This window comes from Podarcis tiliguerta, assembly GCF_965153285.1.
Source record: "Podarcis tiliguerta genome assembly, chromosome: Z".
In the NCBI taxonomy this organism is placed as follows: Eukaryota; Metazoa; Chordata; class Lepidosauria; order Squamata; family Lacertidae; genus Podarcis; species Podarcis tiliguerta.
In genome coordinates this window covers 38,952,204-38,972,815 of record NC_139553.1, presented here as the reverse complement: position 1 = coordinate 38,972,815, position 20,612 = coordinate 38,952,204, and the positions used below count along the sequence as shown (strand labels likewise).

At 42.5% G+C, this 20,612-nt stretch overlaps 1 long non-coding RNA gene across 1 annotated transcript; it reads left to right on the top strand.

The window, feature by feature from the left end:
* Positions 1–1,683: 1,683 nt before the first annotated feature.
* Positions 1,684–20,166, top strand: LOC310668997. Its single transcript, XR_014506953.1, has 6 exons — positions 1,684–1,997; positions 8,707–8,825; positions 9,782–9,914; positions 10,626–10,692; positions 15,382–15,469; positions 20,114–20,166. It is a non-coding gene; the product is annotated as an uncharacterized lncRNA (long non-coding RNA).
* The last annotated feature ends 446 nt before the right edge of the window (positions 20,167–20,612 follow it).

Sequence of the window (20,612 nt, the reverse complement as noted above, 5' to 3'; positions counted from 1 at the left end):
GCTCTGGAGGGGCAGGCACAGCCAATCCATACCCCTCCACCAACCAATTTAAACCAATGCCTAACCGCCAACCTTACAAGTTGTGACAATTTGCTATACAGTAGGCGAAAACCAGATGGCACCCACTAATCAGCCAAATGGAAAAATTCCTACCAGGCCCCCGCGCCAAAGCGGACGACCCCGTGACAGGCATAGCAAGGTCAAGGCGCAAGCCGAAACAAGGGAGGGCGGGCGGGTGATCCGATGCCCACAGCGAAAGAGAAAGCAGCTTGCTGTGGGCCTTACTTAAATATCCTCTGATCCCACCCCCAAATTGGCAACATACAAATTGCTCCAGCAACAACACCACCAATCCACGCCAGGCCCCTTCCTTCGATCCTGCCTGGCAACTACAGGGTGCTTGTCTGGCCCCAGCCGCAACACGTGCTCTCCTTTAATGAGAACACGCTTTCTCTTTCCCCATCCTATAAAATCTGTGCAAGACACTTCTTTTAAAGTTTTTTTTAAAAAACAACAACAACAAACCAACAAAGAACTTTTACTTACTGTGCTTGCAGTTGCAGATTAAATATACAATGCAGACGGATGTTTCTTAAATTGCTAATTTGTGTGGCCACGTGTGCTGTTTTTTCAGGACACATCCTCTTTTTCGGGGTAAAATTTGAGACAAATTGCATTTATTTGCTTTGAATGGCAGTCACAGCGTCCCCTCTCTTTTGCTCTTCAAAATATGGCAACCCTAACAATATATGACTAACATTTACAGGCTGACTGATACTCTGAGGCAGATACCAGCACATCTTAACATGCTTGCTGCTCTAACCATTAAGACTGTTTACTAATTGCCATAACTGTACCAACTGAAAGTAACTGTCTCAGCCGTATGGCATCACAGAGTTCTACAACTCTTGCAATTAACACTTTACATATGTATTTGGGATGCTAACATCCCACAGATTTGACTCCCCCCAGGCCTGAAATTCACCACCCCTGTTCTGGGGATGGTGGGGGTGCTGTCATCTTCTCTACAAAAGGGCCTGCACTTTGAGAATGAGTTCACCATACTTTTACCACCCACCAATTGGGCACTGCATACTTCCTGTGTTTGCTGAGTGTGGGCATAGAGCCGTATCCTCTTCTCCCCTTCTTAAATCAGTTGTTAATTTGAGAGCCCCAGATATAAATGGTTACAGAATTCCAGTCCAGGGAAATAACTTTAGAAAACCTATAGAAGATAAGTGTTTGCACTGAATAATAAAGCCCAAATCCGCATTTTTAAATATGGGATTAATTTAATCACATCTTAATTACAAATTAGTTAAAGAAAGAAAAATACAAAGAGAATTTTTTTTAAAAAGGATGACTCAAACTAGATAATGAGATCACTGGTTTGTAAAGGAATGCTAATTAGGCATCACAAGTGGAGATCTTGTAAAATTCTGTGTGTGCGTTTTCACAACACCAAACACTGCCTGAAAATTCCTTGCAGAGAGAATGTACCATAGAATTAATCTTTCTGCAGGTGACACAAGGCACAGAGTGGAATGTTTTAACAAATGTTTTATTTAAAGACAGGCTTGGAGAGTCTGTGGGAGTAATTGCCAGTTTGTCAGCTGAATCATTTTAGCCTTTGAAAGAGCTTTTTATCATTATATTAGATGATTCCTGATGTCAGTCCAGAGTGTTTTACTGGATAAACGAACCCCAATGTCACTGTGCTCCATTAGTATATATTAAAATTGCAGATTGGGGCTTGCTGTACAATGTCGCTGCATCATTCCCATATGAATTCCCATGCTTTTTAAGGCTGGGCAACTGAAACCTCATGTTGCTTTGGCTAAATAAATATCATTTGTCATCTGACGTACATTGGATGTTGCTTACACTAAAATGAATGAAACATTTGCACAAATGCATTTGTACACAGATATGCTTGAGGATTTACATCTTGGCAAATTCCAACCTGATCTGACCTTCTGGACCAATGCATGGATCAGGTTAGTCATCCATGAGCTTTCACCCTTCCTAAACTTTTCTATGCAATTTTCCTTGAAAAATGCAAAAAATGTATGTTTGTTTGTGTTTTAGAGAAAAATGTTTAACATGTATTTAGAAATCTGTATTTTAAAAGGAAAAACATTCAAAAATTGGTATTTAAATATTTTTAAAAAGAGGAGAGTTCCTTGGCATCTACTTGTGCTGGTAAATCTTTGTTAACATTTCAAATGTCTGCTTTACATAAAAGAAAGAAAAACACAATGAAACTCTCTGTTACCTCCTATCATATGGAAAGTTCTCCACCTCCTGAAAATGTATAGAATTTGTATCCCTTTTCCCACTTCCCATAGAAGTGGATGAAAGCTGTCTCTCTTTATAGGACACAAAGGCTGCAAGTTTGATCCCCAAATGGGACAGCTGTGTATTCCTGCATTGCAGGGTGTTGGACTAGATTATCCTCAGGGTCCCTTCCAACTCTACAATTCTATGGCATCTATGGCCTCGCTAGGGCCCTGTCTGCTCTGCATTTAAAATACTGATGCCACTTTAAGGAATCACGACTTCCCCAAAAGGATCCTGAGAACTGTAGTTTGCTATGGCTACTGAGAGAGCCCTATTCCTTCTCACAGAGCTGCAATTTGCAGTTTGCTTGAACAGTCAATGCCCCCTCTGGGAATTGTAACTTCTTGAAGGAACAGGGGTCTCCTAACAAATCTCAGCACACTTAACAAACTACAGCCCCCAGAATTATTGTTTTTTTTTGGGGGGGGGAGCCATGACTGTTAAATATAGTATGATACTGCTTTAAATATATGCCACAGATAGGATCTAGAACTGGGGAGAAATGGACATTAAACAAAAATTGTGGAATTGATTGAATAATTTGAGGAGAAATTATTTTTTGAAATGGCCCATCTCTCAGCTTTGGTTCTCCAGGTAATTTCATTAATTCTTCAGCATATGAACTCCACTGAATTCAGTGGGCCTACTTCTGCTTATAGGTGGCGCTGCGGGTTAAACCACAGAGCCTAGGACTTGCCGATCAGAAGGTCGGTGGTTCAAATCCCCGCAATGGGGTGAGCTCCTGTTGCTTGGTCCCTGCTCCTGCCAACCTAGCAGTTCGAAAGAACATCAAAGTGCAAGTAGATAGTGCGGGAAGGTAAATGGCATTTCTGTGCGCTGCTCTGGTTTGCCAGAAGTGGCTTAGTCATGCTGGCCACATGACCCGGAAGCTGTACGCTGGCTCCCTCGGCCAATAAAGCGAGATGAGCGCCACAACCCCAGTCGGTCACGACTGGACCTAATGGTCAGGGGTCCCTTTACCTTTACCTTACTTCTGCTTATACATGCAAAAACATCCAATCCCTCCCCTCAAAATAAGCTTCTTTTTTTGGCAGGTATGTTGCAAGACATTCTTAGAAAAAAAGACAAAGAAATCCAAACATAAAGAAGTTTGCCCTAGTAGTTCAGAGTTAAAAATAGGGTTGCACAGAATAGCACACTGTGACTTTGTATTTCTAACAAGCCTACTTCAATCACTACCCTTTCTTTATAGGGATATTCAACACTATACCTCTTAAATAAAATGTGTTGCTGGATGGATGGTCTGCCCACTCTATAACAGTGTGTATTTTTCTGCAGATATTCAACTGCTGTCTACCATGATGGTGAACTGCCATTTGTAGCAAAGGAGGCAGTCATGTTTTTTAATCCTGGTAGCCATTTTGAATGCCCCAAAATTGAAAGAATAGCAGCTCCAATTCTCTTCACCCCCAAAAGGATTTCAATCATTGCCCAAGAATAGCTGAAATGAAACAACTGATTTTGAAAGGGTGCTTTCCAATTCTGTACAGTCTTAGGCACCACAAATGTAGAGTGGGTCCAGAGATCTACATTGTTTGCTTGTTAGGCATTCATTTCTGTTAAGTATTTAGACAAGCAAAATTAGAACTTCATTGCCAGTAAGAAGAGTTGCATAAATAAACTTAATCAATCTAGCATTCTCTCTGCTTCACAATATTCTTTTCTTAAATAAGCCACTTCACTTGCTTTATTTATTTATTTATTGTATTTCAAATTTATTTTTCAATCTTTTGATTTTTCTTATCTTCGATTTTCAATTCTTTCAATTTCTTAGATATATATATTTTAATTTCTTGTTTTTTGATTTTTTTGATTACAAAAAAACCTTCCCTGAATCCAGGGAAGGTTTCTTAAGGCATGGCTTTACCCCTGCCTCCTTCAGGCAGGCAGGGACCACCCCCTCTTGTAAAGATGTTAACAATTGCACTCCTTATTCTGAATCAAGATCAGGGCCTCCACAAAAGCCAGGGCTGGATTAATCATTAAGCAAAATAAGCACGCGGGTGGCGCTGTGGGTAAAAGCCTCAGCGCCTAGGGCTTGCCGATCGAAAGGTCGGCGGTTCGAATCCCCGCGGCGGGGTGCGCTCCCGTTGCTCGGTCCCAGCGCCTGCCAACCTAGCAGTTCGAAAGCACTCCCGGGTGCAAGTAGATAAATAGGGACCGCTTACTTGCAGGAAGGTAAACAGTGTTTCTGTGTGCGGCTCTGGCTCACCAGAGCAGCGATGTCACGCTGGCCACGCGACCCGGAAGTGTCTGCGGACAGCACTGGCCCCCGGCCTCTTGAGTGAGATGGGCGCACAACCCTAGAGTCTGTCAAGACTGGCCCGTACGGGCAGGGGTACCTTTACCTTTAAAATAAGCACATGGTTAGGTCATCAAGGGAAGGGGGCATCACAGAAATTTTCTATTACCAGATTTTTAACTTTAATGGTCACAAATTGATCAACTGAGTGTTCATTTACGCAGCTGAAGTATATTAAAATTCCAACAGAACAACTATGCAACAAGGAAGGCTGGATGCATCAACTCTACTAAGTATAGAAGCAGATATATTATGTAAGATTAGTTCTGATCAAATACCTTGCAATTAGAAAAAGTAGGAGAGTTTTTTCAGATATAAATAAAGTGAAAATATGCAAAGATAAACATTATTTGCAATTTTGCTTCATTTTGAAAAGGACAATTTTATTTTACTGTTTATTATTATTGGTTGGGGCCATCAAAAACTTTTAAGTACTTAGGGCCTCAAAAGGTCTTAATCCAGACCTAACAAAACCACATTTTGTTGCCATTCTGTTGATTCCGTGCTTTTGTGTACCGTATAATGTACCATTCAGGAAGGCAAAGCATGTGGCTTCAGTTCAGGTGGCAGAATGGATGGAGATTGCAGAAATGGATGACTGAGTAGTCCAGCAAGACTTTTTAAGCATGCCCAGCTTGGGTAGGAGGGAGATCTTGGTGCTCTTCTTCAGGCCAGCACTGCCTGGGATTTCCCTGCTACTGCATCCTACCACAGCCTGTAAGATATTGAAGCAAGTCCCTGCTTAGGAACCATTGCTCTAATGTTTGGCTTGCCGAGCTAATTAGGGCTCGTGAGATCTCACTGAAATCTTACAAGATCTCTCAGGCTCCATGCATTCTCACAAAATTTCAGCAAAATCCCGTGAGATGTTGGCATAAATCAGTGCTGATCCTGGTGCTACTTCTTCGCCAGTGGCAGAGGTGGTGGTCTGGTGCCCACATTGTTGCCTCTTTGGGGGTCTCTACCCCTGAAGTGGCTGCTTCATCCCATCTCATGAGCAGGCTGACCCTAGACCCAATCAATATATACTGTACAGGGAACCATTGTCCATTTTAAGAACCAAATGAAATCTGATTCTTTTCCTTCACTGGTTGGATTTTTGAGGCTTGTCTACAAAATTCTGCAAGTAGGAGAAGTATGAAATATGCAAAGGTACAGGTAGCCTTGACATACTTTTTCCATTATCCATTCTTTTTGGCGACAGGTAAACTGAAAAGGGAAAAAGCTGAAGAATGCCAAAGTACCTCTGGCCAATAGGAAAATGGAAGCCATTGGAGGTTTTTTTCCAGAGTTCTTTTCATTAAAAAATGAAGCCTGTTTTCATATGATGTCTTTTCATATGAGTAAAATGATATCTGTGAAAGAAAGTACTGTAGAAAATATTACAGTAGCATTTAGGGTACACCTTGTTGAATCAATCCCATTTCTCTTTTATTAAACTGCTGAGAATAATATTCCAGCAACCAATTCTGGTAGTAGTACAATATCATTGTAATATTACTGTCACACTCACCATTTTATTTGATTTTGTCCCTTCCTGTACTGGTACTTATCTTTGCATGGTTCCCACATGAAGAGGCTTTCTCTCCTGGTATAACAGCTTAGCATTTTAATTTTCCTTCGCTAATAAATGCTGAATTTGCAGACTTGTTTCCTAATAAATTTGCTAAATAATGCTTAACAAAAAAAAATGCAAAGCAGCCAGACTCTAGGATAAGGGATGACAAGTGGGACCTGCAGCAAAATCATGCAGTGTATCCTCGCTTCCTAACAGCAGTGCTACAGTTCAAGGTTTTCAGCTAATTTTCCCTCAGAGAAGACTCAGTTAAATTACTCAAGCTATCCTAGGCCCCATCTGCACTAGACATTTAAAGCAGTATCGTACTACTTTAAACAGTCACAGCTTCATCCAAAGAATCCTAGAAATTGTAGTCTGTTAAGGGTGCTGAGAGTTGGTAGGAGATCTCTATTCCCTTCCCAGAGCTAAAATTCCCAGAGTTCCCTGGTTAGAGGTACACTCTGCGAGTTGTAGCTGTCGTAGGTGAATAGGAGCAGCCTTCTACAACCTTAGAACATTAAGAAAAGCTCTGCTGAATCAGTCAAGAATCCACCTAGTCCAGCATCTTGTTCTCATTGCAGCCAACCAGATGCCTATTATATGTGTGCAACAGCAAACACCAGACTTGTAATTCCCAGCTCCTGGCCTTCAGAGGCACACTGTTTTCAATAGGGAAAGTAGACCATAACCATTATGGCTAGAAGCCATTATTATCCTCCATGAATTTGTCCGATCCTATTTCATTTCACTATATGAACCCCAGCCACCATGGCCGATAGTCAGGGTTAAGTACCTAAGAAGAGCCTGCTGGGTCAGGCTACTGGCCCATCTAACCTTGGATCCTGTTCTCACAGTTGGGAACCAGATGCCCATGGGGAGCGCAGAAGGAGGAGCTGAATGCAGCAGCATTAGTCTTTCCTGCAGTTTTCAGCAATTGATCATCAGAAACATACTGCCTCAGGCAGCGGTGGTAGAACATAATGATCAAGATGAGTAGCTGTTAGATAATGGAAGTCCTAGTCTAAACATCAGGAGGACACCAGGTTAGAAAAGGCTGCAATAGAGTGTGTGTATTCTTCCAAACAGATGGCGGTGTTTATAGCTGCTTATCACTTAATATTTATTTATTTTCCCCGCCCGAGAAGCGAAGCATGAACCGTAGAGGAGTGTGCAAGAAGCCAACCAGATCTATGGAGCTGCACACAGCCAAGTGTCTCAAAATATATTATTGAGCTCAAGCAGCCAAACAATTTGGCAAGCTATTCAGCTAAAGCAGGGAGTTCCGGCTCACTGCCTCTCCCCCCACCCTCCGCTTGCTGCTCAAAGAGGCAGTATGGAAAGCATCACCTGTAAACTGCAAGTGGTGATGTCCGTGCGTAGAGATGCATTCAAAACAGGCAGAGGCATTATACTGAACTTGAACTGAGATTGGCAATTGACAGTCCTTTTGCGGTGCTCTGCTTCCTTCCTCTGGCTGCCGGGGCGTGATAATGAAGTAAGCTCTGCAACACTGCATAGCAAGACAGCAGCATGCAGTTTCATTTAAGAAGTACATCTATGGCAGACCCTGTAGGATATCACAGCTTTACAGCTCCACAGGTTATAAGAAAAACAAAGGAAGGAAGGGGGGGGGATGCAGTAAAGCCATGGAGGCTGATCCATTAGGTCAAATGGGGACTGCCTAACCACCCCCAGTGTGCTCTCAGCCAGCCACCACTTGCCTGCCATCTTATTTGCAGTCAACTCAGAAGGTGGCTCTGACTGTCATTTGCTTTTGATCCACCTACCACTGGCCTCCCTGCCTTGCACCCTACTAGGGAGGCCAATAGGCAACAGTCAGCACTGCCGTTGTCAACATATACCTCCTTTGTTGTGTCAGTCAAGAGCCACAACATCATCTCTATTCTTTCTACGCAAAAGGAAGAAATCTGATTTTACAGACTAGGCAGAGATATGAACCAAACTTTATGTGAAAAAGCCATTCCAGGTGGGGAGCATTCTGGGTGGGGAGCAGGCTGGCACAGTGAGCAGTTCAGTTGCTAGACTAAACTCTAACCACATAAATTAACCCATTGGCCTGATGACTTGGGAATTCAGCAATGGATATATAGAATGCTTGCCCCAGCATGGGCAATACAGAGTATTTTTGGCCCCCAAACTTTCCTCTTCACTCTGGCATGTGACAGTATGTGATGGTGTCTTGTTGCTGATCAGCGGTCTTTGTTTTTGGTCAACTGTAGATTCGTCTAGTCTTGATTCTGTTGCTTTTCTTTATGGGGTAAGTGCTTTTATTATATGGCTTCACTGTTTTTTTATTGGGTTGTATCCCACTAAGTTATACTGAGACCAGACCAATTTAAATTAATGTGCCCAAGTTAGTCAGGCCTATGATTTTCAATGGGTCTGCTCTGAGTAAGACTTGCTTTGTATGCAGCCCATTGTTTGGTTTTAAATTTTGTATTTCTATAAAGTTCTGCATTTGTAGGAATTTGATCGAGTGTCGCAGTGCCTGTACTTTGGAACTCCCTGCCTATTGAGGCACCTTCACTACCCTTCCTGGTGACTGCTAAAAACATTCTTTCTAAGCATCTGGGCAAGCAAGCTGTAAGAAGGCCATCTTAATCTGTTTTAGTATTTCAACGCTGATATGCTGTAAAGTATAGTTGTGAATTCTTCCTCCATTTTATTGCTTTATCCTTTTGTGATCTACTTTGAGATTTGTTTGTGTGTTTTTTTACAATCAAGTGGTGGATAATATTTTACAGGCTCACAAGGCAGTTTACAATATAAAAATGCAAAAATACATAACATAGTAACAAACCAAAACACTAATTCCCATAGTGTTATTATTTTTCATTATTAATTTTATGAAGTAAATTGTGTGTGTATGTGTGTGTGTGTGTGTGCCCACCCTTGGGTCATTTTTTAGAACGGTGACTAAGAAATGTATAATAATAATAATAATAATAATAATAATAATAGCAGTCGCCAGGAAAATATATCAAGAGCAACTGTTGGATTAATTTAATACAGACAGACTTCACAGTGAGGTTTCTGAATAGCACAGACCCATTTTGCTCTCGTGTAGAACTAGATAATAGGCTAGCATTTCTAAACACTTTCTGTTTGTCCAAAAATCAATGCCTCCCTGATTAATTGGGGTCTTAATGATATTTTTCCCCCTATCAGTGTGCTTCTTTGATTACAGGGAGAGATGAAATGAGTTGGAGTCAAGTATCAGTCAAATAATTGGGCAATTGCAGGGAGAAACAAAAGATGGAACACAGTTTTGCAATCCTTAACCATTTGCTATATTTGATACTTGATGGCTCTCTGCTTAGTAAGGATCGTACGCTGATGGGAAACTGATGTCCTTTAACAGCTTTTCATTGAATTATAAAAAAACCCCAAATACTTTTCTCACTGCTGACATCTATTTTTCCTTTAATATTATTAAACATTGGATCTGATTAAGAACACATGAAGCTGCCTTATATTGATTCAAGCCATGTAGCTCAGTATTGTCCACACTGACTTGCAGCAGCTCTCCGTAACTTCAGGACCAGGTCCTTCTCGAGTCTACCAGACATGCTAGGGATTGAAGTAGGGACTTTTTCTGCATGCAAAGCAGGTATTCTCCATCCCCACGTGGATAACTCTGGAGCTTAAGCAGACCAAACCTCTGGCCTGAAGGTAAGCACTTCTCTTCCATTTCACAGACTCTTTCCTAGGCACTTCCTGCACCACTGGACTGGTAATGTACAGTGTGAGGCATATCACAGCCCAGGAGAAGGGTTGTGAGTGTTTGGGTTCTGGCACTGCATGTCTTGGTGGTCAAGTTCTTATGAGGGCTCCTGTTTGACAGCCTCACGGACAGTAGTCTTCTGATCTCCAGCAGTCAGTTCAGAGCCCTGAGTTTGGTCTGTTTTCTTAGCTGCTGTGGATTCAGGAATCATGACAATGCTATTTACCTTGGCCATTTTACCCACTATTCTCCACTCTGAGTTGCAGTGGCATGCAGTAGTGTTGAACACAGGTCACCTAATCCTTTTGAACTGGAGAGCTATCCGTGGTCCTGAAGCCTCTAACCTGTCCTGCCACTTTCTCTGTGGGTTCTGGCTTTGAACCAGAACTCAACTCCTATGTTCCTACCTGCACTTTACTACTGAACTAGGACTCGTCCCCAAATTTATCCAGAAGGTTTATTTAGTGCAAGGTTTTATACACCATAAAATTGGTGGCATGACCTAGCTAGATCTTGTGACCAGTTTTTTTGTGGTACAGCTTTCTCACTGGTGAACCGAACTGGATAAATTAGGGGGAAAGATTAATTTGCTCACTTCAGTTAAACATGTTATCTAAATGGTATGTGCTTGTCTCTTCTTTTTTCTTTTATTTTTCTAGGCTATTCAAAACAACTAAGGAAGTGTTGTGAAGGATAAAAGAGTGGAGGAAAAAACACACTTTGAAGGTTTTAAATTAAACATTTTTGTATTATTATTCTTTTTAAAAAACCACCTTAATGGTGGGATTAAGATGCAAATGAAAAGAAAAGAGAATGCCAGTCAGAAAACATGAAATCACTTCTTTCCTTTGACCCATTCATAAGCCATAAGCAGGCAAGTTAACAGATTAATTATTTCAATATACCTATTTAAATGTCACCATACTGTAATTAATTTTGAACATCACCACAGAAACACAGCAAATATTATTGGGAGGGGAGACTTTTTATCTTGCTTTTGGGGGGGATGTTGTAATGTTGTAATGCATTAATTAGTTCTTTGAATGAGTGACAGCCAGAGCAGTCTTGAACAAAGTTGTCGCCAAGAAAGGTCTGTTCCTGTCAGTTCTCTTACAAATAGATCTTTTTTCTTGCGAACTACATCTGCACCCCTCCCCCCACCTGTTCTTTTCAAACATAGCTAGGAAAATTTTGTGACATGGCTTTTAGGAAAAAATAGATTTTGTGGGAGTAAAACCTTTTAAGGATGTGGCCTTTCTCCCTCTTTATTCTTTTAAGAGAGACTGACAAAATTCATTTGATGTATTCCAAAGCAGGGGAAACCAATGTGGTGCTCTCCAACGTAGTTGGATTATTGTTTCATCATCCCCAGCCAGCAGAGTTTATGATAAGTGAGGATGGGACTTAAGGTCCATCTCACCATGTTGGCTACTCCTGTTCTAAAGTTCTGCAGACTAAGGCATATGGAGCTTGCATCTCTGTTTTCTTCTCATGATCACATATAAGAGTGAAAGCATTCACCCAAGTTGGGTGGCTTTCCTTGGGGAATGCCTGCAGTTCAGTGGCAGAGCACAAACTGCTCGCCAAAGGTCCCAAGCTTAATCCCATCATCTTCAGGTATGCTAGGGAAGACACATGTCTGAAAACCTGGAGAGATGCTGCCAGGCAGGGGAGACAGTGCTGAGCTAAATGGACCAATGATCTGACCAAGCAAGATTCTTTTGCTTCTTCTTGCATTGTAGTTCCTCCTTGTCTGCCTTGACTCAGTAGTAGAGCCACCTCCAGAAAACTTACACATCTAGCACTGGTCTTATCACTTGGGAACACTAGGTGGCTCTCACAGGGAATGCTTCCTCCTGGGGGTGGGATACCTGTATACCTGAAGGAGCATCTCCACCCCCATCGTTCATCCCAAACACTGAGATCGAGCACCAAAGGCTTTCTGGTGATCTCCTCACTGTGGTAGAAACCATCATAGGGAGACAGTGTAGAGAAAAATGTGTATCTGTTTCTCATAACAGCAGAACCTGGGTGTCATCCAAACAAGTTTAATGGTGGGAGATTCAGGAGTGACAAAACAAAGGACTTCTTCACACATTGTCAAACAATAGGATTGGTTTCCACAAGATGTGGAACCAACCAGACAAATTCATGGAGGATAAGGCTACTAAGTGGCTGCAAGTCACAATGAAGCCCTTGCTCAGCATTTTCTACCGGAGTTCTTCCTTCAATAAAGATCATGCTTTTGCCCACTGATGGCATTCAACAAAGCAAACAAACATGTTTGTATTATTGGCTCCTCTGCCATTATTTTGATGAAAATTTCATGACCTGCAGTGACCTTGCTCATAATACCTCTTGTGGAAACCAGTCTTAAATCCTGTAAATCTGCCACTTTGGGAATCTTCAGAAAGAAGACACTGACCACAGTGATATATATATATATATATATATATATATATATGTGTGTGTGTGTGTGTGTGTGTGTGCGCGCGCGCGCAGGTGTGCACGCACGTGTGCACACGCGTGAGACAATATATCATCATAATTAGAGTTTGTACAAAAACTCATTTTGCTGAGATTTTGAGAAGGTGATTTGGGGTCAAATTCTTAAGTTACTGTATTAATAATAATAATAATAATAATACCTCGTCCATCTGGCTGGGTTTCCCCGGCCACTCTGGGTGGCTCCCAACAGAATATTAAAAACATGATAAAACATCAAACATGTTTGATGCCTTCAGCGCTGCCTTCAGATATCTTCTAGAAGTCAGATAGTTGTTTATTTCCTTGACATCTGAAGGGAGGGCGTTCCACAGGGCGGGTGCCACTACCAAGAAGGCCCTCTGCCTGGTTCCCTGTAACTTTGCTTCTTGCGGTGAGGGAAGACCCTCAGCACTGGACCTCGGTGTCCAGGTTGGACGATGAGGGTGGAGATGCTCCTTCAGATATACTGGGTTGAGGCCGTTTAGGGCTTTAAAGGTCAGCACCAACACTTTGAATTGTGCTCGGAAATGTCCTGGGAGCCAGTGAAGGTCTTTCAGGACTGGTGTTTTATGGTCTTGGCAGCCACTCCCAGTCACCACATTCTGGATTAGTTATAGTTTCCAGGTCACCTTCAAAGGTAGCCCCACATAGAGTGCATTGCAGTAGTCCAAGTGCGATATTACCTCATAATGCCAATTGATTTCATGGTCCCAATTCAAAATCTCTCTCCAGGTATGCAGTGGTGGCTGGTCACCAGTGGCCATTGAAACCAATAGGGTGGAAGGCAAGGAGGTGAACTGTAGGTAAAGCCAGAACTAATTACAGGCACAGCCAACTCATCCAAGATTTGTCCCATTCTTCTCTCAGTTGAGTTCAACAAGGGCAGCGCTGATAATAAGGAGAAGGGAGCTGACTGCCAATGACACCACTATGACAAGTTGTGAGAAGGCAAGCATAGGTTCTGGCTGAGAGCAGACTGGGTTTGGTGAAGAAGTGCCCCTGTCTCCCTAAAAGAGGAGCCACCACTGTAAATACATGTGTACAGTTCTATCTATAGTCACAACTATGTATTTTCTGTGTGTTTTTAGTTCCTAGACTACAAATTATATTGCAGAAAGATCAAGGGTGAAACAATGATGTTTCTAGGATCTTGTTTATTTATTTGGTAAAAAAGATACAGTGTGCCATGCTATCAATCTTGACATGCACCCAACATGAGAATGAAACTCAGGTTAGGGGCAGCTTTAAGTGTAAAAAGGGTGCCTTCATGTCATCCAGAGGCAACACCAATTAAAGTGACCTATGCCACCTCATCACACCCTGTCTGGCATTCATATACATTCCCCAGAGTTTGCTGTTCAAGGTATTCCAAGCAGCTGCTCTGATCAACATGAGGAGCAGCTCCATGCAATAATGAGCACATTACATTGACAGCTTCCCCATTAGGGGTCTACAAAAGGTTATTTCCACAGTTGGAAGTGCCTTGAGTGGTGTGCCTGATGTGGCAATCTTTCACGGGAGCAATGTGGGGGTCACTGTATCTCGCCTTCTTGCCAGATTTTGTGAAGGCACTCTCAAGTGTCAGCAAACCACCACTGAAATTGTAGGGGTGCAGACTGGTCACTCTGATTCCACAGCAATCTTTTTTGCTGCCCTTGTATTTATCTGAGGCACAGCCACACTTGAAAAGTTCACATTTCTTGCTAGCAGACAACAGAAAAGCAAACCTGTCATTTTCTTCTATGCATTTTCCCATCGGAAACTGTTAAATGTGTTCTGCTCTGACAGGTCTCCTAAAGCCAGGCTTTTGTTGTGAGCCCTGATCTGATTGACTCAACTTACAAAGGTGGCTATGCTTGCAGTTGTGTTTTGTAATTTTCAATGTAGGTTTCTGTATCAGAATGAGAGTAGGATGAAACCCTAAATTGCAGAGCAGGAGATAGATCCCATATAGTTGTCTGCATCCTTATCTTCCCCACCCCACCTGCCATGGACCAAGTCTGACAGATGGGCAGTGTGGGCCTCCCACCTGTCATTCACCCAATGGCATCTGGTGACTCGGTTTTGCACATTCAGTGTGAAATTAAACAGTGAGGGCAAAGGCACAGCTGATTTTCAGGACTTGAAAGTACAAATCACACCCCTTTGGCCCATCCACATCCTGGCCTGCCTCAGAACTGACCTCGTATATGACATCAGGCATATCTCAGTTAACTATGGCAAGGCCAAAACAGACTTGTGGGGCAAATGGGGATACTTAATTAGCTCCATGGACTGAAGGATTTTCACCACTATTGTAGAGCACTGCCATAATAATAATAATAATAATAATAATAATAATAATAACAACAATAATAATTTATTTATACCCCGTCCATCTGGCTGGGCTTCCCCAGCCACTCTGGGTGGCTTCCAACAAAATATTAAAATACCGTAATACATCAAACATTAAAAGCTTCCCTAAACAGGGCTGCCTTCAGATGACTTCTAAAAGTCTGGTAGTTGTTGTTCTCTTTGACATCTGGTGGGAGGGCATTCCACAGGGAGGGAGCCACTACCGAGAAGGCCCTCTGCCTGGTTCCCTGTAGCTTTGCTTCTTGCAGTGAGGGAACTGCCAGAAGGGCCTTGGCACTGGACCTCAGTGTCCAGGCTGAATGATGGGGGTGGAGACGCTCCTTCAGCTCTACTGGGCCGAGGCTGTTTAGGGCTTTAAAAGGCAGCACCAACACTTTGAATTGTGCTCGGAAACGTACTGGAATAAGACAATTAGAGCTCTGCCATTTTTGGGTGTGCAGTTTTTGACCATTCTGCACCAATTATTGATTTAAAAATATGTACCCCCAAAACATCAAAATGGAAGGAAAATCTGTCTGCAATTCTCATGGGTGGGGTACAGGTTCCTTTTGTCACTTTTACCTTGTTTTCCAGGTGGGAAGGGGGTGCTTTTCATTCAACAATGGTCTGTATTCTGGAGCCTTTCCATGGATCCATGTTTCCTGAAAACCCAGCCTTTTCTGTAAGTATGGGAGGGCAGGTAGGCTGCTTACGGTGCACATGACAGATTTCTTTTTTTAAAAAGAAGTGGATTCCTTAAAATGCACCCTAGGCCACCCCCAACCTCTCTCACCACCAAGGAAACACAACGAGCGAATAGAGAATCCACACAAGTGACGCTGACACAACCCCGCCCCCCACTAAGCAGAAAAATAGAAACATAACCACCTGACCCCACCCCACACACCATTCCCCCTTCTTTCCCCCTCTTTTCTTCCTAACCTAACATTGTATGTAATCCTAATGTTTCACACCAAATGAAACTGAATTGTAGAAAACACAACTTGAAAAAAGAGACAACGCATGTGTTTTTGTACACAAAAATTTAATAAAAATATATTTTTAATTATTATTTTTTAATATCTTTATGTACTGGTGTGTGTGTGTGTGTGTGTGTGTAAAGGTACAAAGAAGATTTTCTCCTAAAAACTAAATCAGCAAGGCACTAATCCCAGGCATTCAGCAGACAATAGACAGCCTCTCTAGCTTCCTTTACTAATTAATTAATTAATTAATTAATTAATTAATTAGTAAAGGATTAATTAATTAATTAATTAATTAATTAAGCCAATTGGAAGTGCAACAGCTGAGATCATTCAGCATGTAACTTAAAAGGTTAATTTTGTTCTCAGTAAGTCAACTCGCCAGGACTGAGTAGGTGCAAGTCCCAGATAGCAACCATGGTCTGGGTGTTCACTGTGAGAATGGGATGCTGGATTAGATGGGTCATTGGCCTGATCCAGCCATGGGACTCTTCTTATTGTCTTTACTGAGGTAGGACATGGTCAGCCGTTGGTAAAGTAAAATGCATAATTGAACAGTAGTACCTTGGCCAGGCACCTAAGAACAAACAAGGAAAGAGCCTGGCAGGGCTTTAGGGTCAGTGAATTCCAGAGCGACATAAAAGTGAAATAAAAAGTGACTTGGAAAGTAGCAGAGGGAAACAACCTTACTGCAGTTCAAGCTTCTAATGTACATATACATAGTTTTAGTCATTCTCAAAGTAGACTCATTAATGGTGGCACATTATTGGAAAGTCCTGACTTTCCCATTTGAATAATTGGATGCCAAATTATGGCAAACTGAATTGACAGAGAAGCTCACTCTGATGTTTGGGATATTGAAAGGAATGAGTCACACAGACACTACCGATAGGCACGATTTTATGTTGCACATCAATAAACTGACAAGCAACAGGAGCATAGCAGTAAATATACACAGATGTGAGCTCTTCACAAATGTAAATAGCTCTTCTTCAACTAATGGACATGAAATCTCAATCTTTGGACTATTTCTCTTAAAATAAAATTAAAGAAATATATGTGACAGTGGCCAAAAATACACTCTAGTTTTGAACAGGGTACTACTCAATTGGTTATTGATTTATGTCAAAAATGTGTATAACACGACCACCACACCCACAAAGTAGACTCATTGAAATTAAGGGTAGTTTTAATTGATCTACTCTGAGTATAATTTCATTGGATACAATGAAAAAGTCATGAAATCCCTGGATCAGGAATTTGATGGTCTTTGTCAGAAGGGTAAAATTGACTACATCTTCTTTGACAGCCGTGAAGATACAACTAAAGTTAGGTTGAAAGCAGACAATTCAGATCAGCAGTTCCCCAGCATCATCAAAGAATGGCATTATTCTGTGTGCAGTGAGCCAGGTGGAAGATATCTTCACTCTGGATAAAGGCTTGAGAGAAAAACCAGCTAATAGTCTTGTAGATTTCATGAACAAGGACATTGATAAGAGCCTGCAGGCCATTGGAGATCATTCTACAAATGTTAGCACTGGCTGGGAGGGTGGTACCATGCACTGGGTAGAGGTCTAGCTTAGTCATAAGCATCTGGTTGGTTTGTGCCGTCCACACCAGTGAGTGTCCCCTGTGACACTTGATCACAATGCTTAATAGGAAGATCTTTTCTAAATAGCAAGTGGGCAGGTACCATTGGCAAGATGCTAAAGATCTTGAAATTAATCTTTCATTTACCAAACTCTCAACTGGAGAACCTCTTACTTCACTGTCATAAAGGATCTATCTGCAGATCAAGCATATGGGTATTGGATCACACAGGCCACAAGGACAAGAAAACTTCACACAGATTTGGCATTTCTTAAAATTGGTCAAGCGAGCCATTCAGGGTGGTTAACAACAGTAAACAGGCTTTGTTGCAAATGGGTTTCAAAAAATGGTCTCAATGGCAAAACCCTCAACAACTTCAGACTGATAGTAGAATGCATTGTTTGCATGTACTACCCCTGCTTGTTCAACATCAAAGTAAAACAATCTTGGGTAGAAGGCCCACACCACGCCTTGTTTCAGGCTGCAGAAGAAGGCTGTAGTCGATGCTGTTTTGCCAACCGCACAGTGGTATGCATTCAGTGAAATGATAATCTAGCCACTCTTGGGCTCAGATGACAGTGAGGAGAGGAGAGCTAGTGTCCAAAAGATTGCTGACTTGAGGGGTAGAGATGATGACACATGGGGAGATTTTCTGTACCCCAGAGGAAGACATATTCCATCAACCCTAGTGCTTTGTCCATGTTGGAGTTGATAGACTGGTCTGATGGGGTATATGAACCTCCTTAGACATGTAAACTTACTACAGTGAAAATTCATAAATGAAACCATGTAAGTTCTACAGTGGTCCTGTCCTGCTCAGTTTATAGTGAGGTGTGTGAAACAAGTTATAGAGGTAGCAGGCACATAGGGACTGCATCACTTAAACCTTTCTGCATCCTGGGGCCAAAAGAGTAGGGAAGATTTCTGCTAGGTCATTGATTGTGGGCCCAGGGAGAAAACAAAGCAGTGGCACCCCACTGGCATCTCTTGCTTTTAGAAGAGATTTGGGAAACAGGTGATAACAGATGCAAGTTTGTACTTGGCCTGAAAACATGGCAAAGCTCTATTGCATCTTTCAGTGCAGGTCTTGTATGCACAGATAGGGATGCTTCAGTGCAGACTGAGGCGATTCATCACTAACCAAGAGGATGCTCTTCCACATCAGCAATTGTTCAATTTCCAAGCTCGTTCAAGCATCTATCCACCTATCATCTCTTCATGTCTGAAGAGTAGCAAATCCCAGTTGAAAAGCAGTATTTTATTTTTTTATAATTTGATGGATAGACTTGGGCCAAGCAATTTATTTCAAGGAGGGCACCATGTTTCCAATGCTCTTTACATAACACATGGCCCACAAACATAAGAAGTTAGGAAAGGGATGAAAGCAGCAAATGAATCACCCTGAGGCAGAAGTTAGGGTGCTCCCTGACCATAGCGTGCTTTGCTTGGGATTCTTTTCTAGCACCATTGCCCTGTGCTATTCCTTGCCAAGCAATCTGTCCTTGTGGGTCAAAGTGGCGCAAACATATTTATATATTGGCTTAGGATTCACAGCCCAAGATCATCAAGTAGTGCTTGGATGAGGCATGGACAGAAAAGACATTGATTAACTTAATTCAGTCCTATGTTGTGTTTTCCTTCATCAATTATAAAAATATAATTGTTTTAAGCAGCAATTGTTTTAAGCAGCAAAGTCAAAGAGACAAGCCTTCTTCATTTATTCTGTCCCTCAACTGCCTGTTATGCAACCTGACAGAATTACGAGAGTTGGGAGGAAAGGCAGAGATCATCCCATGCCGATGCAGGAAATCTACTGTTTCACCATACCCCAGCCTCTGCTAGAAAACCTCTAATGAAGAAGAGCTTCCAAGGCAGCCTCTTCTATGTCCATACCATCAGACAGTTCTTCCCAGTGGTGTAGCGTGGGGGGTGCAGGGGGGGCCGGCCGCACCGGGCACAACATCTGGGGGGGGGCGCTCACACTCGCAGCTCTCTGCACCTACCTGGCTCACTCACTCTCTCTCACTGCAGTGCTGGCTGTGCAAATCCGATCCAAGCCGCCAGGTCGCCGCCCACTGTGGGGGGGGGGTGCCAGGCATGCGGTGCGGTGCGGAGAGAGAGCAAGGGACTATCTGGGGGAGGGACAGTGCAGCGGGGGGCGCAAATTACTTGCCTTGCCCCGGGTTAGGGACTGCAAATTACTTCCCTTGCCCCGGGTGCTGACAACCCATGCTACGCCACTGGTTCTTCCCAATGCTGCTGCTTTGAAAATGGAAGAGGTCCTCCAGGCCCCTCTTCCTGCTGTTCCATGTCTGTTTCCAAAGTGAACAAGACACTACAGCTGCAGTGATATTGCCAGAGACTTTTTCTGCCTCCAGCAATAGGGCTTGAACTAGTCTACAAGCCTCATGTTTCCTGCCCTAATTGCCAATGCAATAACATGTAAGTGTGTTAAGCCTTAAAGTGGTTACCAGTCTGTCATTCATGGGCACCAGAAGGCCCACCAGCAGGCCCATTCAGAGCTTGCTTGAAGCACTGGGTGGGAATCTTGTTAGAATAAAGTTATAAACTCAAATAAAAAGGCAGCCAGTCCCTGGTGGGGCTCCCTGATTAGCTTAGCCCTCTATGTCCCTGAGCTCCCCTTCCTCTCTGCATGGGTCTAGGGTGCCTCCTAAGGTGTCTGTAGAATATCTCAGTAACTATCCCCTCAAAACTCAGCATTACGCAAGAGACTGTTTGCGTTTCCTCCTCAGGTCCTGCATTGAAGATGCTCTCCCTTGAACATACCCACTATTCATCAGATGCCTATTCTCCTACCTGTTCTGAACAGGATGGGAGGGCAAAGAGCTTCTATCTGTGAGTGTGCCAGTGGCCTTTCCCCCACTGATGGGGTGGCTGATGGGGAAAGCATCCAGTTTTGTGGTCCTGTATTTTTTCTGTTCTTTTAGTAGTGGCTGTCATTATGCCATGGCCCCTCTTCAGCCATTTTGTGATATGGCACAGACATTTTGTGACTTACGACTGTTGGACTTTCTCAAAATTCTGAATGTGCTCATTGAATGTGTGCAAAAGGTTGGCAACTTTTGCATTTTGTAACATTTCAAATTCTGAGCAAGTCTGGTTCTCTTTCTCTAACCCTCTAAACACGTAAGGGTTTTCCATAACTGTATAACGATCAGTCCAAAATTCTGACTCATATAATTCTGCCTCAATCCCTAGTGAGGTTTTGAACAAATAGCACAAATTTGCAAA